This window comes from Manis javanica, chromosome 6 (assembly GCF_040802235.1).
Source record: "Manis javanica isolate MJ-LG chromosome 6, MJ_LKY, whole genome shotgun sequence".
Classification (NCBI taxonomy): domain Eukaryota; kingdom Metazoa; phylum Chordata; class Mammalia; order Pholidota; family Manidae; genus Manis; species Manis javanica.
The window spans coordinates 149,712,035-149,730,550 of record NC_133161.1 but is presented as its reverse complement, the minus strand read 5'-3'; the positions used below and the strand labels follow the sequence as shown (position 1 = coordinate 149,730,550).

Here is an 18,516-nt window from a genome sequence, read left to right as displayed (position 1 = left end):
GCTGACCATGTGCCAAGCCCTGGTCTATGATGCGTTCTAAAACCCAGGCTCTGTCAAAGCACTGGGGTTATTGTTTTGTGGTTGTCTTCCTCAAGAGACACCAGGTGAATGACTGACGTTAAAAAAGAAGTACTCATATTTTTAGCTTGGCTACAATTCTGTGTGTGTTCTGGGAGCCCGTGTCTTAGTATTATTTTAAACATTATTTAAAGAAGTCTTTGAAGCCTAGTGCATTGCACGTTACCAGCAAATGTCAGGTATTCAATACGTGTTCACAGAATGAACAAGTAGACATGGCATTTGGTAACTGTCTATTAAATAAGCAAACCAAGCCAGTCAGGTGCTGTTCGGTGACACGCCCAAGGCCATGGGCAGAGGGCAGATAGATGCAGAGCTGTGGAGCTCCTGCATCTCTCCTTGGTGGTCCTGGGGGGTCCTGCCTGCGAGGCCAGCACATGAGACAGCTGTGAGGGAAGATTTCCTGCTTCCAAGTTCTGTGGAGGTGCCCCAGAATGCTGAGAGACTGTGGGGCCTTACCGTTACCTCTGCATGCTCCACATGAGGCCACTGAGGCCCGGAGCAGGTGGCACCCCCAGGCGGCCACACAGGTGGAGAGCTGGGTGAGAACCGAAGGCCATTGCCTTGAGCCACATGTGCCGAGGTTTAGCCTGCGTTCTACCTTGTGGGTTGGGAGGTACTGACGTTCATGTGCTGATGACTGGGAGCAGTCAGTTCATGCCACGCTGGGCGAGCAGGGGTCAGGGGAGGCTCTGAGTCCTACACACCACAGGGCCAGCATGGGTGTGTGTGGGGATGTGGCCTGAAGAATCTTACAGCAATGCTGAGCAACATTAGCAATGGTGTGATGACCCTGCACAGGTCTCTAAGTGCTTCACATGCATTGTATCATTTCATGTACCTGCTCTCATTTGGAATCGTTGCAGGGAGCAGGCATGTAATTAAGGCATCAGTTAAGCAGGTTCTGAAATAAATCAGGCTTTGCTCAAGCATTATTTAAATAAAACAATGACAACTCCCCGATCTAGGACTAATTCCCAGGTATGACCCACCACTCGCCTGCCCTGCTCCCCACGTCTCCCTGACTGTGCCCTTCGTGTGCCCTCCGTCAGGGGCTCTGCCCCTCACTTTCTGTGGAAGGTCTTCCTGAGTCTTGCAAGGCCTGGCTATAGACTCCTGTTTAATTGTCTGCTTCCTCCTGGAAGCTCCTGCTGGTCCTGTCACTTCTTGGGTGGTTACTATAGCGAGAAACTTGCGTTCACTCCCCCTCACCTGACGGAGCATCCGGAGGGCAGAGCTGTTTTATTTTCTTTGATGCCTGGTACTCTGCAGGTGTTGGTGTATGTGACCTGAATGTGCCCGGGGTATTTGGTGGCCGGGTGGGACCCTGGTGGACTGGCATTTATTAAGCCTGTTGTTCCCCACGTGCCCAGCCCAACACCAAGCAGAGCAGGTTCCCAGGGGGCGAGGCGACTGAATCACTCTCTCAGCGCAGCTCCGCCTCTGCAAGAAGCTGCTTGCCAGGTAAAGGATAAATCTCAAGTTTTACAACTTGTTTACTCTATTTTATAACCAGATTTCTCATTAAAATATAACAAAACAAAACAAAAGCATTGCAAAAATCCATTCTCTTTTGCAAACAATAATATGCCCAGGAGGGATTATGGAAGATTTGGCTTCTCCGAACACATCTGGCAATGTGTTATATGTTACTTTTTCCAAAAAATAATTGCATCTGTAGAAAGTAGATAAGGGGCATACGTGCATGCATGTGTGTGTGTGCATGTGTGCATGCACCCCACGTGTGAGCTCACATGCACACACATGCACTGATGACAGGGCACAGTTGAAGGTGTGCAGGTTTTGAAGGTCAGGCATGTGGAGGCTCAGATCAGCTCAACTGCCCACTGGCTGCCGATCTAGGGCATCTGTAAACTGGGTCTGGGGACACCTACACTGTGAGGCTCCTGTGAGGACCAGAGGGAGCCGGATAGCGAGCACAGGGATGCCCTGCATCCCCGGAAAGTTCTCTCTTCTTGGAGCCCATGCTTGTGCACTGGCCCATTTCTGTGGGATTTGGCAGGGTTGCCTGTTGTCACTCATCTTTTCCTGGGTGCCTGGCTGTCTTCCTGACTGCGCTGGAACGACCTGGGAGCAGGGCCAGCTCTCCCCGATCTTTCTGTCTTGCAGAGCATTTGCTCATTAGGTGGGCTGGCCAGGTGGCCACGGCCCCACGGGGAGGATCCTGGGAGGGTCTGCGTCTCCATGGGGCTCTGCTCTGCCTGTGGGGCTCATCAGAGTGTCACTGCTGGGCTGGTAAGGGGTCCTGATGCTAAAAGGTCATTTCAGAAGCTGCTTCTCAGCCCTTCCTCCTGGTCAGAAATGTGAGATGCCTCAGGGCATCAGCTGCTGGTACAGAGGGGAGCAGGGGCACTTCCCTTGCAGGACTGCTGCCCTGGTGCAGCGGCAGGCGAGGGCCATACTCAGGTTTCCTGGTAACACCCAGATCCTTTCAGGAGGGCAGACCCAGGCCATTGAGCAGGACACACAGTATGGATAACAACTTTTCAGAAAAAATTTGAGTGTCTGTTAGCAACTCAATTCATATATCTCGATCTCGGGCACATTAAAAAGTACACAAACAGCTGTAAATTGTCTCAGTTTTGGTTGCAGGGATGACTGGCCAAGGGAGAAGTGTGTGAGGTTGGAAGCAGTAATGGTCAGTGAAGTTAGATGACTGCCTCTGCGGCCAGCCTGCATGCACGTGCTGTGAGGAGGCCCTGCAGGCCCTCCCAGGCCTGGGCCACAGTGTGTGGAGGATACAGGCCCTTCCCCTTCCCCAGCATCTCTTGGCTGGACCCTACATGTGGTTCAGGCCTTAGGACCCACGCCTGACTGGGGCAGGTACCCAGCGTCTGCCCCACTGTTGAATGGGGTCAGCCTTCGGCTGCATCTGGCCACCAGTCTCCACTGCTGGGCTTCCCGCTGTTCTTGAAGCTTCCTTGCCGCTCAGAGTAGAGAAGCGGGGGACGGCTGCTGTCAGCGCCTTCCCTGTTCTCTGCGTTGGCCCAGTCCAGGGGGCTGTGACTGTGCCTGACACCCCCTCCCAAGTTCATTGTATCTGCCAGGATTTTGTCAGGAAAGCAGAGGCTGTGCTAAGGGACATCGAACAGAGGGGATTCAATAGAGGCTGGAGGATGCGCAGGTGCTGAAAGGCTGGGACAGCGAAAGGGAGGCTGTGAGTGACCTGGACCCTTAGTGACTGCCCGAGGGAGGCACCACAGCCCAGGCTGGGGGCACAGAAGGACGGAGCGGGTGTCACCATCCAGAGGAGGGGCTGCAGCCTCAGGAGCAGCCAGCATGGGAGGTCCTGCTGCAGCTAGAGTCGGGCTGACGGAAACCACACAGCACGTTAGAGACATGATGAGAAGCAGAAGGAGAGAGGGGGGGAGGGGGGAGGGGGGAGGGGAAGGACAGTGACGTCTCCTCTCCTCCTGCTCCTCCGAGGGATGAAGCTTCTGAGGTGAGGGGCTCAGCTGGCGGGGGGCCTTGGCACTGCAGGGGAGTGGGGGGCTGCGGGCTGAGAGATGTGGGGGATCAATAAGCTCGTCTGGGCAGTTGACAGATGTCTGTACGTGCCTTCTGAATGCCAAGTGTTGTCAGTGTGGGCGAGTCAGCAGTGAACAAAACAGACGTCCCCGCCCGCTCGGAGCTGCATTTTAGTTGGGAGAAACAGCCAACAGGCATACTGAAAAGTGAAGTCTGTAGTGTCTCTATATAGTGGGAGGTAGTGGGAGACCTACAGAACAGTGACACAGGGAAGGGGCCCGGAGGGGAGTGGGTGGTGGTCCGGAAAGGTTTCATGGAGAAGGGGTGTTGCACCGAAGGTAGTGAGGGAGTGAGGCCTGATGTTATCTGGGGGGCGCAGCATGTGCAAAGGCCCTGGGCCACATTCAAGGAGCAACACAAGGCCCGTGCAGGGTGTGCAAGGGGAGAGGAATAGGAAGGAAGCCAGGGAGACATGCTGTCAAAGCAGTGGGTCTCCAGAAGAGAAAAGCAGAGACCCTTCAGAAGAGGTACCTGAAAGTCCCACACGGACTCTATCAGGCCCTGGCTCCCTTCCGGCTGCAGGCCTGGGTTGTTGCTCCGGTTTCCCCTCCGCTTGTGGGCTCGGGAGGTAAAAAGGGGCTCAGGGACAGACCCCACAGGATCTCATGGCCTTTGTGATGGCACGGAAGGCCCGTGTCACCTTCTACCCTGCTCGGCCCCTACCTTCCCCTCCCTGCTCCAAATCAGGGGTGGAGGTCCACTGTGAGCCCCAGCTCAGCGACAGGGATTCAGTAACTGCCACCTATTGTCTGTGGACTGTCGGCCTCCTTTAAAAGAAGACCTGCCTGGGATGTACCCGTACATCTAACCAGTGTGTGGCACCCAGTAGGGGTGCAGTAAATGCCTGCTGGATGGGTGCATGCTTAGGTGGGTCCTCACAGCCCGCATCCGTCACCAGTGTTGACCAGGTTCACGCTGTGACTCGGTCACAGCTCAGCCAAAGTCAGTGTCAGCTGGGTGCACAGAATCAGTCCTCCTAGTCGGTTGGAGTCACTGCTGAATAACAGAGCAGTTGCTTGACTGAATTTTCTAATCGGTTGCATGAAACTTGTGGCGTTATAGTCCTAGTCTCCATGAAGACTTTAGGGCCAACTTTGGGACGCAGAAGATATGTCCACCCCACTGCTTTCTGCTAATGACAGAGCTGTTCTTTTCCCTCCTTTTATTAGTGATGAGGGTTTTGTTGGAGATAATTGTATTTTTAGCAGCACAGTTAATGAACTAGCTAAGCATCAATAGATGGAATCATAAAGCCATTAAACACCAAGAGCAATAATGGGGAACCGCGTCTGGCAGTAATGAAATTAAGTGTCTTTATGGGGTCACTTTATTCCCTTTCTCCTCATCTCTCTTGCCCTCCTGAGTCCGTGGTGAGTGCCGCTCCTAATTGCTGTTTCAGTGGAATGCACAATGCTATCCATTTTGTGTTTTAATTTGGTGTATTTCTGGGTCCTTCAGGATCCTTAAACCTCCACCAGGAGAGCGGCAGTTGCACAGCTCCTGGAAGTGGCCCAGGAGTGGGAGGGAGAGGACAGCAGGGGACTGAGGGAAGGGGCTGGTCCCCCCGGATGAGTGCCAGGGCCAGGGCTGAGCCCACCCGGGCCTTTGGCACAAACTGTAGAGCCAGGACAGGGCCACTCGGCGAGGGCTGGGACCCACGTTGCATGGGTCCTGGGCGGTGTCCTCAGTCTGGGAGCACAGCCTGGTGCGTCGTTGCCTTTGAGCATTGTGACAACCCCATTTCATAAAACGTATTCCCACTTTTCAGATGCGGAGGCTGAGGCTCACAGAGTTTGAGTGACATCACTCAGGCCCCACTGCTGGTTAGAGGCCAGAGCTGGCGTTCTTTCCCTTCCCCGGGATGCCATCTGGGCCTTGAGCCCAATCACGTGCCGGTGCTGTAAAACATGCCCAACCGAGGTCATGGCAGCTGCCACGTAATTCAGTGACTGAAGAAGTGCTCGGTGAGCACCTGCGGTGGGGGCAGCACCGCCTGCCTGTGACCTCTGTCCCAGAGCAGCATGGGCTCCCCGGGCCCCCCTGGGGCGTGTGCTAAGTAGCATGTTAGTGGCTCGGGTCTGCCTTACGGTGGGCAGCCTTTCTGGAAGGAGCGACAGTTACGCTGAGAGCAGAACTTAGATGGATGAAGGGGAGGAATGTACGGAAGTGTAAGGGGTGCGGTGGCTGAGCGGCTGTTTAGGGGGCAGCATCAACCGGTAGGAATAAGGGATCGATCCCATGTGGGGGCTGAAGGCGACGAGCATGAGGGGTGCCTCCCAGCAACCGGCTTGGCTACCCTGGGCAGGTGGGGCGGTGCTGGTGGTCTTTCCTGAGCCAGGGAGCGCGGTGGGAGGAGCCCAAGGGTGAAGGTAGGGCGGGAAAAGATGGTTATTATCGGCAGGTCCGAGGCTTACAAATAACAAGGCCTGAAGGGCGGTTCAGCTGGCCAGCCTGGCGGTGCCCCCGGAGCCAGGGCAGACCTGGCGTTGGCTCCTTCCCTGGGGCCCAGAAAGCCTGTGTGCCCCCTTTCTACCCTGCAGAGGAACTGAATGGACGGAGTGGGGCCTCGGAACAGCCACCAGAGGGAGTCACTTGTGCTGAGCCCATGTCACTGGGCGGCCTGACCCCTCGTGGGGGCTGCAGCCCCCCCAGGAAGTGAGCTTCACGGTGAGTCTGGAGTTGCCTGGTCGGCACTGGTGAGGGGTCTGCCTGATGGACCCGCCGGCCCCTCAGGAAGGTGACCTTGCCGGACACCACGCCTTCTTTGCCTCGCCCCTTCCTGCCTATGAAAGCTTTCCATTTTACACGGCTCTTTCCACCTGCCAGACAGGATGCTGCCGGTTAGAGCTTCACGTTTACTCAGTTGAATTTGTTTTTCTAACAACGTAAAGGACCAACACGCTGACTTAATGTCGGCAGCTCATGTCCACAGAACCTAACGGAGTCGGCCAGCTGCGACGTCCCCGAAGGCCAGCAGCGCCCTACAGCTGCCGCCTCCCGCCTCTGATGCCGTCCTGAGGCTTAGGGTGCTGCAGAGGGGCCACGACCGTGGCCGTTGGCCAGAACGGAGAGGAACCGCCAAGGCGGTGCACAGCCATGGAGAGAGGCCAGTTCAGGCTGCCTGAGGGGGCCTGTGCTTCGGGGACCGCTTAGAGGGTGGCGGAAACCAGAGGCAGGCGTGTGATGCTCACCCAACCGGGGGCCTCTGGGAGGAGGGTTAGCTGGGCCTGGAAGTAGAAGGAAGGGCAGACGAGGAAACGGAAGAGGGCGAGGAGTCTGGGAGAGCTAATGTGGTTCAATCACGAGTTTGAGCCCTGATTGTGGACGTGCTTAGCCGCCTGCTCTGGGGAGGCCACGCACAGCATCCGCGGGATGAAGACTGCTGCTTGGTCCGGCTCAGATGACACGTGCTGTGCAGATGGCGCTGAAGTCTCTGAGGGCAGGTGGGCCACGGAGGCTGGCATGGGGAGCTGCTGGCCAGGGCAGGCGTCACGGGTGTGGCCTGCATTGTGGAGAATGAGAAGAGCAGCTGAGTGGAGTCTTGGGAAACAGACGGGGTAGATAAGAGCAAGTCCTGAGCTCGGCGCACTTGGGGAGCTGAGATGCGGTTTCACGAAGGGTCTCCTGGCTGGTGGAGCTGAACTGAAGGAGGCTGGACTCTGGCTTTGCTCGCCACTGGGCTTCCCCTTCGATGTGCCCTCGGTGGCGGGCTCCCTTTGGGTTGCAGAGGTCGTAGGAGGGAGGCGCTAAGGAAGACCCGGGGGGGAGCCCCGGTGCCCTTTGATTTGGGAAATCAGACTAGATAAGGGGGGATGCGAAGCTGCTTGGTAAGATGTAGAGTGTAAGAGGTTTATTTCCCTGCCTCCCTGCCTTTCTCCCTCATGCCGCCCTCCCTCCAACAGGCATTGAGCAGTAGCATAATGCAGAGGTCTGGAGACACGGAGAGGACCAGATATAAGTCCTGCTCCTATAGTTCACAGTGGAGAGCAGAGGACAGACATATTACTAATAAGTAACATTATTTCTTTGATTTTAAGATGCACTCTCAAATAATCAGAGCTTTTCAGAAGAAAAAAACTAGAAACAGTACCACACCAAATGTACACATTGTTTGCAAAACATCCTGATTTTAGAAGCATTCAAATGTGAAAAGTGTGTTTTAGAATCGAGCAGTGTGAGGAGGAGAACCGCTACCACCGGGGAGAGGCTGCAGTGACCCACCACGGCACGGAAGTGTGGGGAAAAGGGGTCTTAGCAGTAGAGGTCACAGCAGCGTGATTGCTGTCACAGCAGGGTGGGCACGAGGGGCCGCCGGGGCCCTGGAGGAGGCTCTCGAAGCTGCCTGGGGACAGGCAGGAGATGGTGTTGGAAGGCTGCCTTCCAGGCAGACGGTGGTGGACAAGGTGGGTCATGGGGCTGGAGGAGGGGCCCCGGCAGAGGGAGTACGCAGAGGAAGGAGGCAGGTGTGGGGCATTCCGGGAGCAGCTGCCTATTGTGGAGATCGCTGCTGTCCACGGAGGAGCCAGGACCCTCCGTCTGCAGGCCCGGCCATGTCTCCTCACGGGGACGGCAGGGACAATGGACCTTAAAGCGAAACAGGGTGCGGCACCTGTACTCTGGCCCATCTCGGAGACTCCGTCTGATTTACGTAAGTCATAGATCGATTGCCCACTACAGAAATGATGTGTTCTCAACTAGTAGGGAAATACCACACTTTCAATCAATAGATGTAGAATTTGTCATTAAGTCCGCTTGCTTATTTCCTTAAACCTTGTTCCCTGGGGGAGGTACGGCCTTTAGAAGTGACTGGTGGTATTGCCCCCGGGGGACACGGGCCTCTTATGGCTCTTGTCTCTCTGTCTCTGTGTGTCTCTCTTCTCTCCAGTTGTTGCCAAGACACTGTTGAGCAGCTGCAGCACCAGGTAGGCATCAGGGGATGTGTTTTTGTTCAGATGTGTGTGTGTGTGTATGTGTGTGTGGCTGTCTCCGAACTGCGTTCTCACAGAATGACCTCTGGGCACTGCAGGGTGAGGCTGTCACCAGCAGGAAATACATCGTGTTGGTGGGAGGATGGGAGGAAGCCGCACAGCGTTGGGGGAAAACCCAGTAAGTGGGTGTGCGATGGGCCAGAGAGTAGGGTCGCGGGGCAGGGAGGCCAGGCCCTGCAGGGCTCTGTAGGTGACCTAGGTCATTCCAAGTGCCATGGGAAACCACGGCAAGGCTTTAAACAGGAAGTGATGTGAGCAGATTTGCATTAAGACAAGTCACTCTAGCTACTGTTTGGACGAGGCCTGGGGAGCAGGAGATCAGAAGGTGGGCTGAGCCCACCAGTCTTGTGGGCCGGACGAGGGCAAGCAGGAGCTTGGCCACAGGAGGCGGTGGATATGGAAGGGATAGGAGGAATCGGGGGATATTTAGGAGGTAAAATCAGCAAGATACGGGGGTCTTGCTGGTGAGAGAATCTGCGTGAACAGGGACAGGCTCATTTAGTACCCAGACCCCACAGTTTGTTTCCAAGAGGTGACCCCTTCCCAGAACATCCCCAAGTGTCCAGCTGGGCCATTTAGCATGACTTTACCTGCAAGTTAGAGAAATCCCCCAATCCAAGGGCTGTAAACAAATGGTGTGAGGCACCTCCTCGCTGCAGAAGCCCACGGTCTGGTGTCCAGGACCCTGCTTCTCTCTTCTCTGCGCCCTGACTTAATCCCAGGCTGGCGGCCCTGTGGTGGCGGGATGACCTCCGCCCTTCAAGACACCAGACTCGCGGGCGCGACCACAGCCTTTCCCGGTTCAACCGGCCAGACGGAGGCGGGTCTCTGCCCCGTAAGTCGGCCTCTGCAGGGACAGTGGGCTCACCACGGGGCTCGCTCCGGCCCGGGAACGGGGCTGCCTTCCTGAGGAGTGGACGGGTTGCCACCCTGGAGTTCTGGGGAGATGGGGTGTCGGGGCTCTGGACTAACGAGCGCAGGGCTTTGGATTTCTTAGGCCGATAAATACGATAAAAGGAGTTGGGGAGGCAGCAGGTGTGGGACTGCCAGCTTTTCATTTTGACCTGTAAAGACATTTAAAGAATTATCATCTACTGCCTCTCTCATGTCATCAAAAGGGTATTTCAAAAGCAAAGAAGAAAAAAATCTTTTAATTTTAGTAAGTTTAGCATTATAAAACTTGCTCTTTTTTTCCTCACTTATCTGAAATTTGGATCCCTTTTGGATGACTATGAACCTTATGAAAGAGAAGCTCTTAATGGCAGCCACGGGCCCACGGGGTCTGTGGACTAGGAGCCCAGGGGAGCCTGGGGAAGATCACAGCTTCATTTTCATTGCCCTCTGCAATGCGGCATCTCCTTCCATCACGAGGGTGGCGACAAACCGGTGTATCCAGGTGGCCTGTGATTTCTGTTGTCAATAGAAATCACGAGTATTTTCCGTCACACTGCAGCTGTGGAGACCTTAAGGGTCACTTACGCCCACCACTGTCTTGGACTCACAGAAGCTATTTGTGGGCCAGCTGCTGGAAGCGAGGGATCAGCATCCTGGAGCGAGCTGGCCGCTGCGTGGCCACTCTGCACACGGGCAGGCAGGCCGGCCGCCGGGCAGTGCCCTCGTGTTCTCACGGGGGTGGCCCAGACGCTTCAACATGCTCTCGCCGTAATCGGTGAATATGCAGAAGGAGTTGGCTCGTTCTCATAGCTTGCTTACAATTTTGTGAGTCTAAATTGCTCTGATGCAAGTGTTTCACCCTGTTGGCCAAGCGGCCTTTGGTGACACAGGTGAGCCCCACAGCCCCGACTGCCAGGCTGACTGCCCGCCGGTGAGGTTCAGAGGGGCTTCTTGCAACGGCTGACGGGTTGCGGGTGACACGGTCACGCACAGCGTACTGAGCTCTGTGAGCAGCAGGGGTCCTTCTCTTGATTTGTTTTTCTTATTTTACTCATGTTTGTACAATGTGCTCTGAAGTGAAGCCTTACATGTGCAGTATGTTACTCACACACTGTTCTTGTACAATTATTCTGTGAAAATGTCACGCATTAGAAAAAAAATGTCTTTCTGGGAAACAGTGACAATTTGAGAAATGAGAACCATTATTTCTAGAAAGTCACGGAGAGTCACATGAAGTTAGGGCTGAATTCCAGGGTGAACAGGACTCCTGAGCAGCTTCTGTAATTTCCCGTCTGTGCAAAGCTTAAAAGATGTTATTAGGCAAACTCTTCAGCTGATCATAAAACCTGCCTTGTTTGACTTGTCATAAAATCTAATGAATATTTAATTCTTTACTTAATTAACATACAACTTTTTCCCTTCTATGTAGGTTTATCAAACAAATTACTTAGGAACCACAAACATTACATTTTGAAGAATGTCAATGGACCAAAAATACTCTAGTTTAGCTTTATTTATTAATATTTTATAGACCCAATTGATCTAAAGCTGGCAAAGAAAAGGAAGGCCTGAAGGAAACTTGTACCTGGTTTCATTTACATTAATGAAGTGATGGGACGCAAAAGCCACAACGATTTTTCTTTCCTTTTTGGAAGAGTTCTTGTGGCGTTTTGAAGTCAGGAAGGCTGAAAGAGCTCCTTGCGTCTGTCAGTCTAGAATTTCTAAATGCGCCCAGAGAAAATGAAGGTTTCTGTGTATGGAGGAAAAAAGCTCAATTTGAAAAAGCTGGGGTATTGGAACATGTGGACCTGTGCCTTTGTGAGCACCTTTCCTGGAGGCGTTCCTGACGTTCCCTGGGGACAAACAGAAGAAGCCGGGCCTGCTGCAGGAAATTCACCCAGGGCCGCACACCCTGGGAAAGTGGAGCTGATGTGGAGGTGGAGGGGCTCTCCGGTCTACGCGGTGCCTCTGTGCAGGGCCGTTGGCGGGCTTGGGCTGGTTACGGGGGAGTCTGGCAGCCCTGTCCTCAGTAGGTGCTGGAAACTACAGACGCCTGTCAATAGAGCTGCCTCCTGCTTTTGTACCTGGTGACCTGGCTAATGTCAACAGCGAATTCTTGTTCTCTGGGTGCCTTGGAAACTGCAGGACTGCTGACGCTCGGAGTGGTGCCGGGTGGTTTCTGTTTGTCATTTTCTTTGTGCAACACACCTGACTGGACAGGAAAGTGTCTCCTTGCATAGGTGCGCCTGCGATGCCCCGTGATAAAGGGGGTAATTCATGTTGTATTCACTCGCTGCATTTAACACAGACATTTTCTGGCTTTTCCCCAAATCCAGAGAGTTTTGTTGACAGCCGTAAAAGTCATCAACTTGATCAAAAGCTGGTCTCTGAACCACAGTAGTTTTAAGGTTCTGTTGAGAAATTGGAGCAGAGAAAGAGGGGCTTCTCTGCCACGGAGGGGCTCACTGGCTTTCAAGAGCAAAGCTTCACTTTTCTAAAAGAAAAAGGAAATCCATTCTTGGAACACTCAGAAAAAAAGAACTTCGTGGGTTCGTTGAATTACCTGGCAGATATTTTTAACCATGTGACTGGGTGGCTCCTTCAATTCAAGGCCCCAGTATCACCGTGATGGATGCAGAAAACACCACGAGCTTTCTTGGCTGAGCTGCTGCAGAGGAATTTTGCAAACTTCCAAATGCTGGAGGAAGTGCTGTACCTCAGTGGAGTCCAGTTATAAAATTATGTCAATTTATTTGAAAACAGTAATCTACAAGCAGCTGGAAACACTTTAGGGCTCCTTCAAAGTTATTTTTATTTTGATGGTAACAGAAGTGAACCCTGCAGTCTGTTCTTTTTGTTTCTGATACAAACTGTATCAGATGTGTTGACCTAGACAAAGAGAAATTCACTGATCTTAGGGCAAAAAACCCCTATAACTAGAGTTATACTAAAAAAAACCTTGGAGAGCTTTGGTTCTCTCTGGGAGACACCATTACAGTGAGGGAGCCATGGAAGCTTTAATTCCATTTTCAACACTGGACCTTTGACCATCAGACTGTGACATACATAAAAACCGACTGGATTCTAGCAGGGCAGGTGTTATCTTGTCAGAGATTGTCGCACTATTTTATGTTCTCATTCAAGCTTAGCAAAAGCAGTGTCTATATGGATGTGTCTTTAAAAATTAAAATTTAACTTTAATGTGACTATATCTCAAACGTAATGTTTTTTTAACCATAGTGCAAAGAAGCAAATCTATTACTATATCATAAATATATTTCAAAATTAATACTTTGGTAATTGTATTTTAGTATATTTCCTTATTGTTTGTAATCCTCTGTATGTGTTTTATGCTTTGAAAAACGTTCTAAAACAGGTCCATAGGTTTCATCAGACTGCACAAAGGATCCGTGTAAGAACAGTAAAGATCTTCTCATCTAAGGGAAGACGACCCGCTGCCGAGCCCTGCGAGCTGGCTGATGTTCACCCAGTGGAGGCGGCGAGGCAGGAGCTCCGCTCGCGGACAGCTGGGCCGGCTGCAAGGAAAGCCGATCCGAGGGGCTGGCCCTGTATGTTTGGCTGCATCACACCGAGGACCAGGCAGGAAGGGGAAGGTATCAGCCCCAAATGAGAAGGCACTTCTTCCTTTCTTCCTATAATAACTGATTTTTAGGAAACTGGCTATTTTCAATCAACCCCCAGGTATCAAAGTGGATGGGGTTACTGGCTCTCCCTGTGCACGTGGACGGTGGTGGACGCTGCCGCAGAGAGGACCACAGGATGCCTTCTCTGGAGGAGTTAACGGTTTATTTATGGAGACACAGCTAGGGCATAAAACAATCAAGGAAAACTAAATACAAGGCTAGATGGTGTCATAAGAAAAACCTGCCTGGTGACTTTCTCACCACAGTATCCCCCGAGTCCAGAACATTGATCTGTGCTAGAAAAACCTCTGTGGAACGAAAAAAATTGGTGACGGAATTTAAAAAATAGCATCTATGGTTATGAGAGTAATACATGATCATCAGAGAGAACCTGAAAATACAGAAAAATACTAAGAAGTAAAAAAGGAAAAAGCAGCCAACATCTTCTATACGTTTCCTTTGTTTCTAAAGACACACAACACACACACACACACACACACACACACACTCACTCACTCACTCACTCACTCACTCACTCACTCACTCACTCACTCATACTTTTTTGAAGAATAGAATTAGGACCTGAATTTTACAGCCCATTTTTTTTCTCTTAAAATTATATTGTGAACATTTTTCTGTGCCATTAAATATTCTTCAGGACGTTATTTTTAATGGCTCCATTGCACAGTATTCTATGAATGAATCATGGTGCAGCCTGACGATTAACCACTTCCCTGCTGTTGATCATTATTGTTGGGAGCGTAATATGAAGAGCTGACGTGCTTGTTGACTGTTCTGTTCAAAGTATCGTGCCGACTTTCTCCTCTGTACATAATCTCATTTAATTTGGTTTTCACAGCAATCCAATGAGGTGGGGCTTATTATTCCCATTTTACAAAGGCACCACCCGAAGGTCAAAGCGGTCATGTGCTCCTTTGTAAAGGTCCTGCTGCTAGGAAGTCACAGGCTGGGGTTCGAACCCAGATCCTGGTTCAGTGTTGAGTCCAGACCCTCCACTGTTTCTCTAGACTTCTCCCCGAGCTTGGGGATGGACGAGGAAGGCACGTGCTTCGTAGGCAAGAGGTCGAGAAGCATGTATCGGGAAGGTAGGAGGAGACCCCCAAGAGAGGGTTTGGTGTCAGCCAAGGGGACACGCTACGCGGGAGGCGTCCAGGGGGCTGAGAGCCCAGCAAAAGCCAGAGTCTCTTTCAAGAGAGGCACTGCCCTTAGGGAGGTGGGTGGCAAAGATGCACCCGCAGCTCATGCTTCCGACTGCCTGGCATGGGGGGCCCACACCGCTCTATTTCTTCCTGATGTCAGGAGCCATCAGCCTCCATGCAAGTGGCTGACGGGCAGGTGGCATGAGAAGAGGCCGAGTGCCGCCCTGTTCTTAGGCCTTCCCGCACTCCCTCCGTGTGCGGGCAGATCGGAAAGGAGCTCAGAGCCCGAATGGGCGGAAGGCAGAGACACCAGCCCACAGGGACGGCAGAACTGCAGGGAGACGGGAGGGCTGCTGGGCTTTGAACTGAGCACAGCACTTCAGCTGGGGCTGGTCCAGGCTTAGGAGACCAAGTGTCCTGGTGTGCCCGGGACTGAGGTCACCCTAGATGCAGGACTTCTGGTGTAAAAAAACCTGGGAAAGGCCTGGGAAACAGGGCTGGGTGGCCACCGCAGGCGACCAGTCTCATGGGGCTGGTCCAAGCAGGTTTCTTGAAAGAGGACCCAGGAGCCAGGACCCAGTGCTTGCCTGCAAGCACTGGCCTCCACTGCTCACTGTTACAGCCTGTGCCCTTTGCCCGTCGTCGGAGCTGCCCACAGGGTCACTGGCGGCCATTTTCAGTCCCCCCACTGTGCCTCTCACCTGTGCTCCCCATGGCCTCCCTGCTTCCAGCCCTGCCTGCAGCCACAGTGAGCCTTGTCTACACTTTCCTGTTAAGGAATAATGTGTACGCAGTAAAATTCACCTGTATCAGTGTACAGCTCTGCATGTGCTGACAAACACATCCAATGGTCTGACCATGACCGTGGTCCAGTCAGGGAGCAGGTCTATGAGTGCAAGTGACTCCCGGGCAGCCCCTCACCTCCCCAGCCCCTGGTAACTGCTGTTTGCTTTCTGACACCCTCTCAGGACGTCACATCAATACAGTCCCGTGGTGCATGGGCTTTTGGTCTGTGCTGTCACTTAGCACCATGCATTCGGGGTTCGTTCGTGTTGTGTGTTAGTTTTGTTTTTAAAGACTGGGTACAATTCCATTTTTCAGATATTCCACAGTTATTTATCCATTCCCCAGTTGGGGGACATTTGGTACCTTCGAATTTTGGGGAAACATGTAGTTGCTCTAAAAATTCACATACAGGTTTTCTGGTCAGTGTAAGTTTCCATTACATGTGGGGGAATATCTGGGAATGGGGTCATGAGGTTGTGGGGTAGGACTATGTTCCACTTTTTAAGAAACTGCTGAACTGCTTTGCAAAGTGCTATACGATTTTGCATTCCCACCAGCAGTGAATCGGAGTTCCAGCTGTTCCACACTGTCACCAGCTTTTGATATAATCAAATAAAAAATTACTTCGACCATTCTGCTAGATAGGTGGGGACATCTCACTGTGGCTTTGATTTGCATTTTCCTAGTGGCTGAGGACATTGAGCATCTTTTCATGTTCTTATTGCCATGCAAGGTGACTATTCACTTCTGCACATATAAAAATTTGAATTGTTTGCTTTCTTATTTTTGAGTTTTGAGAACGCTTTATATATTCTGGATTTGATAAATCCTTTATCAAATACTTGATTTGTAAATATTTTCTCCCAGTTCCTGGCTTGTCTTCTCATTCTTATAATAGTGTCTTATGAAGAGCAGAAGTTCTTAATTTTGGTGAAGTCTCATTTATCAGGTACCATGTCTAAGAAATATTTGCCTAGCCCAAGTTCACAAAGATTTCCTCCTGTGTTTTCATTTAACCTACTCTATTTCATTTAATTTTACAGTTTTTGGATTTTATTTCTAGATCTATGATCCATTTTGAGTTGTTTATATATGATGTAAGCCATAGATAGAGCTTTATTTTTTTTTTTTTGGCATATGGATGTCCAATTGTTCCAGAACTCTTTGTGGGAAAACTATATTTTCTCCATTTTACTGCCTTTGTAACTTGTTGAAAATAAATTGCCCAAGTACGTGTATTTTTGAATTCTGTGTTCTGTTTGCCTGATGAGATGCAGAGGTGCGCTCGTAAATGTTTAAGAACTAGCTCTCAGGAGAAGGGTGGGGGAGGCCTGCTTTGTAGTGTCTGCTGAAGCTTGTTTTGTAAATGCTCTCACAGCAGACAATTTCAAGCAGTCGCTTGGTGTCAGCCCCCCGGTAAAATTCCTGCAAATGTAACAGCGGGCTCTCCCGTGAGCTAGAACAACTCCTCCAGCCCGCTGCTCTGTTTATTCTGGTTTCCAGCACCACGCTGCCTTGATTACTGAGGCTTCATCATAAGTCTTGAAATCAAGTGATATCTCAAACTTTGTTCTTCTTGAGAATGGTTTTGTCTATTCGTTTTTATTTCCAAAAACATTTTACAACCAGAGTATTAATTTCCACAAAAATTCCTGCAGAGACTGATTGAAATTGTGTTGAGTCTGTGACTCACTCTAGGGACAACTGGTATCTTAACACCAGGTCTTCAAATCTGTGAATCATGTATCTCTCCGTTTATTTACATCTTGTTTTGATTTGTTTCATCAGTGTTGTTTGGTTTTCAGTGTACTGATCCTGCACATACTTTGTTAGACTTATCTGTAAGTGCTTCATGGTTTCAGGGAGCTATTATAAACTGCATTTTTGCAAATTTCAATGTCCAATGGCTGATTGCTAGTAAATACAAATACAATTGCCTTTTGTATGTTTACTTTGTAGCCTGTGACTCTGCTAAACCCAATTATATTGACTCTTGTAAACTGTTTTGTGTGGATTCTTTCCGATTTTCTACATAGACAATCATGTTGTCTACAGACAGGCCATTTACTCTTTCTTTCCAATCTTCACTCATTTCACCAGATAAGCTTCCAGGGTGATGGCGACTAGAAGGAGCGCGAGTGGCCGTCCTTGATTATTTCCCATCCAAGGGAAAAAGCCCTCAGTCTTTTACCATTAAGGATGAAATTAAGGGGCGGTTTTCTGTAGTTGTTTTCTGTCAGGCTGATGAAAACTGCTTCTATTTCTAGTTGGCTGAGAGTTTTTATCATGAGCGGGTGATGGATTCTCCAAACGTTTTTTCTGCATTTATTGAGGTGATTATATGGTGTTTGCTGTGGGTCTCACTGCAGGCGCCCCCCACCCCTGTATGCTGAGGTGTTAGGCCCCAGTTCTTGTGAAAGTGGCCTTACTGGGAAATAGGGCCACCGCCCGTGTCATCAGGTTAAGATGAGGTGTTTTTGGATCAGGGTGGACCTTAAACCCGGTGGCTGGGGTCTTCATAAGGACAGAGACGTGCAGGCAGGAGGCTCTGTTTCGAGGGTTTCTCTCGCTGTCTGGCTTGTCGGTGAATCTTCAGTCTGTGCCCCCATCTCCACATGGTCTCCCCAGAATGTGTCTCAAACATCCCTTTCCTTTTTCTTATAAGGACAGCAGTCATTAGATTCATGGCTCAATCTGAATCCCAGATCCTTAATTACACTGTGAATACTCGGTTTCCAAGTAAGAACACCTTTGGGTGCCAGAGGCTAGGACGTGGACATACCTTTCTTGGGACCACTAGTTATCCCACGACATGTTCTTGATGAATTTACTTATTTATTGGCTTAAGTTCGGTCTCTCTCCAACTAGGTTGGGAGTTTTGTTGTCTTCACTGCTGAATCCTACTCTGGTGCCAGGCACAGAGTAGGTGTTCAGTAAATCTCTGCTGAGTGAATTGCACTCCCCATGCCAGCAGCGGGCATGGCTGTGCACCTCTCATTCCAAGCTCTCCCTTGGTCTCTGAGACCCGCCCCCTCCACCTCTGCTTCCCCTTTGTTTTCTTGGTAGTTCTTCCTGCACCCCCAATGAGTGGGTCCCTGACCCCTGCAAGGAGCATCCCTGATCTTTTCTATACTACACCACTACTTCTCCCCAGGGGGTCAGTTGCCCCTAAGATGCAGGCAAATCACATTTCTCTCTTTTCTGAGCCGTGTCTCCCCTTTAATCTGAATCATCCTCATAGTTAATGGACCCAGCACTCCGACACACTGTCTTTTTCCTCCAAACCTCCTTTACCCCCTCCCAGGGTTTGGCCTCTCCAACCTCAAAGCCTGGGCATCGTCTCTGACTTTTCTACCCCATCACTTACTGGGGCCTGTCAGTTACTCTGAGGAATCTCTTGGACCTGCCCACCCTCCC

At 51.1% G+C, this 18,516-nt stretch overlaps 2 long non-coding RNA genes across 2 annotated transcripts in view; both read left to right on the top strand.

Annotated features, from left to right (window-relative positions):
- LOC108401547 (uncharacterized) overlaps positions 1 to 18,516 on the top strand; it is a 214,324-nt gene that overhangs the window by 55,741 nt on the left and 140,067 nt on the right. The gene's annotated exons all lie outside the window — the stretch shown is intronic.
- LOC140850036 (uncharacterized) lies at positions 6,005 to 17,072 on the top strand. The gene is made up of 3 exons (XR_012132780.1): positions 6,005 to 8,549; positions 9,338 to 9,450; positions 12,886 to 17,072. It is a non-coding gene; the product is annotated as an uncharacterized lncRNA (long non-coding RNA).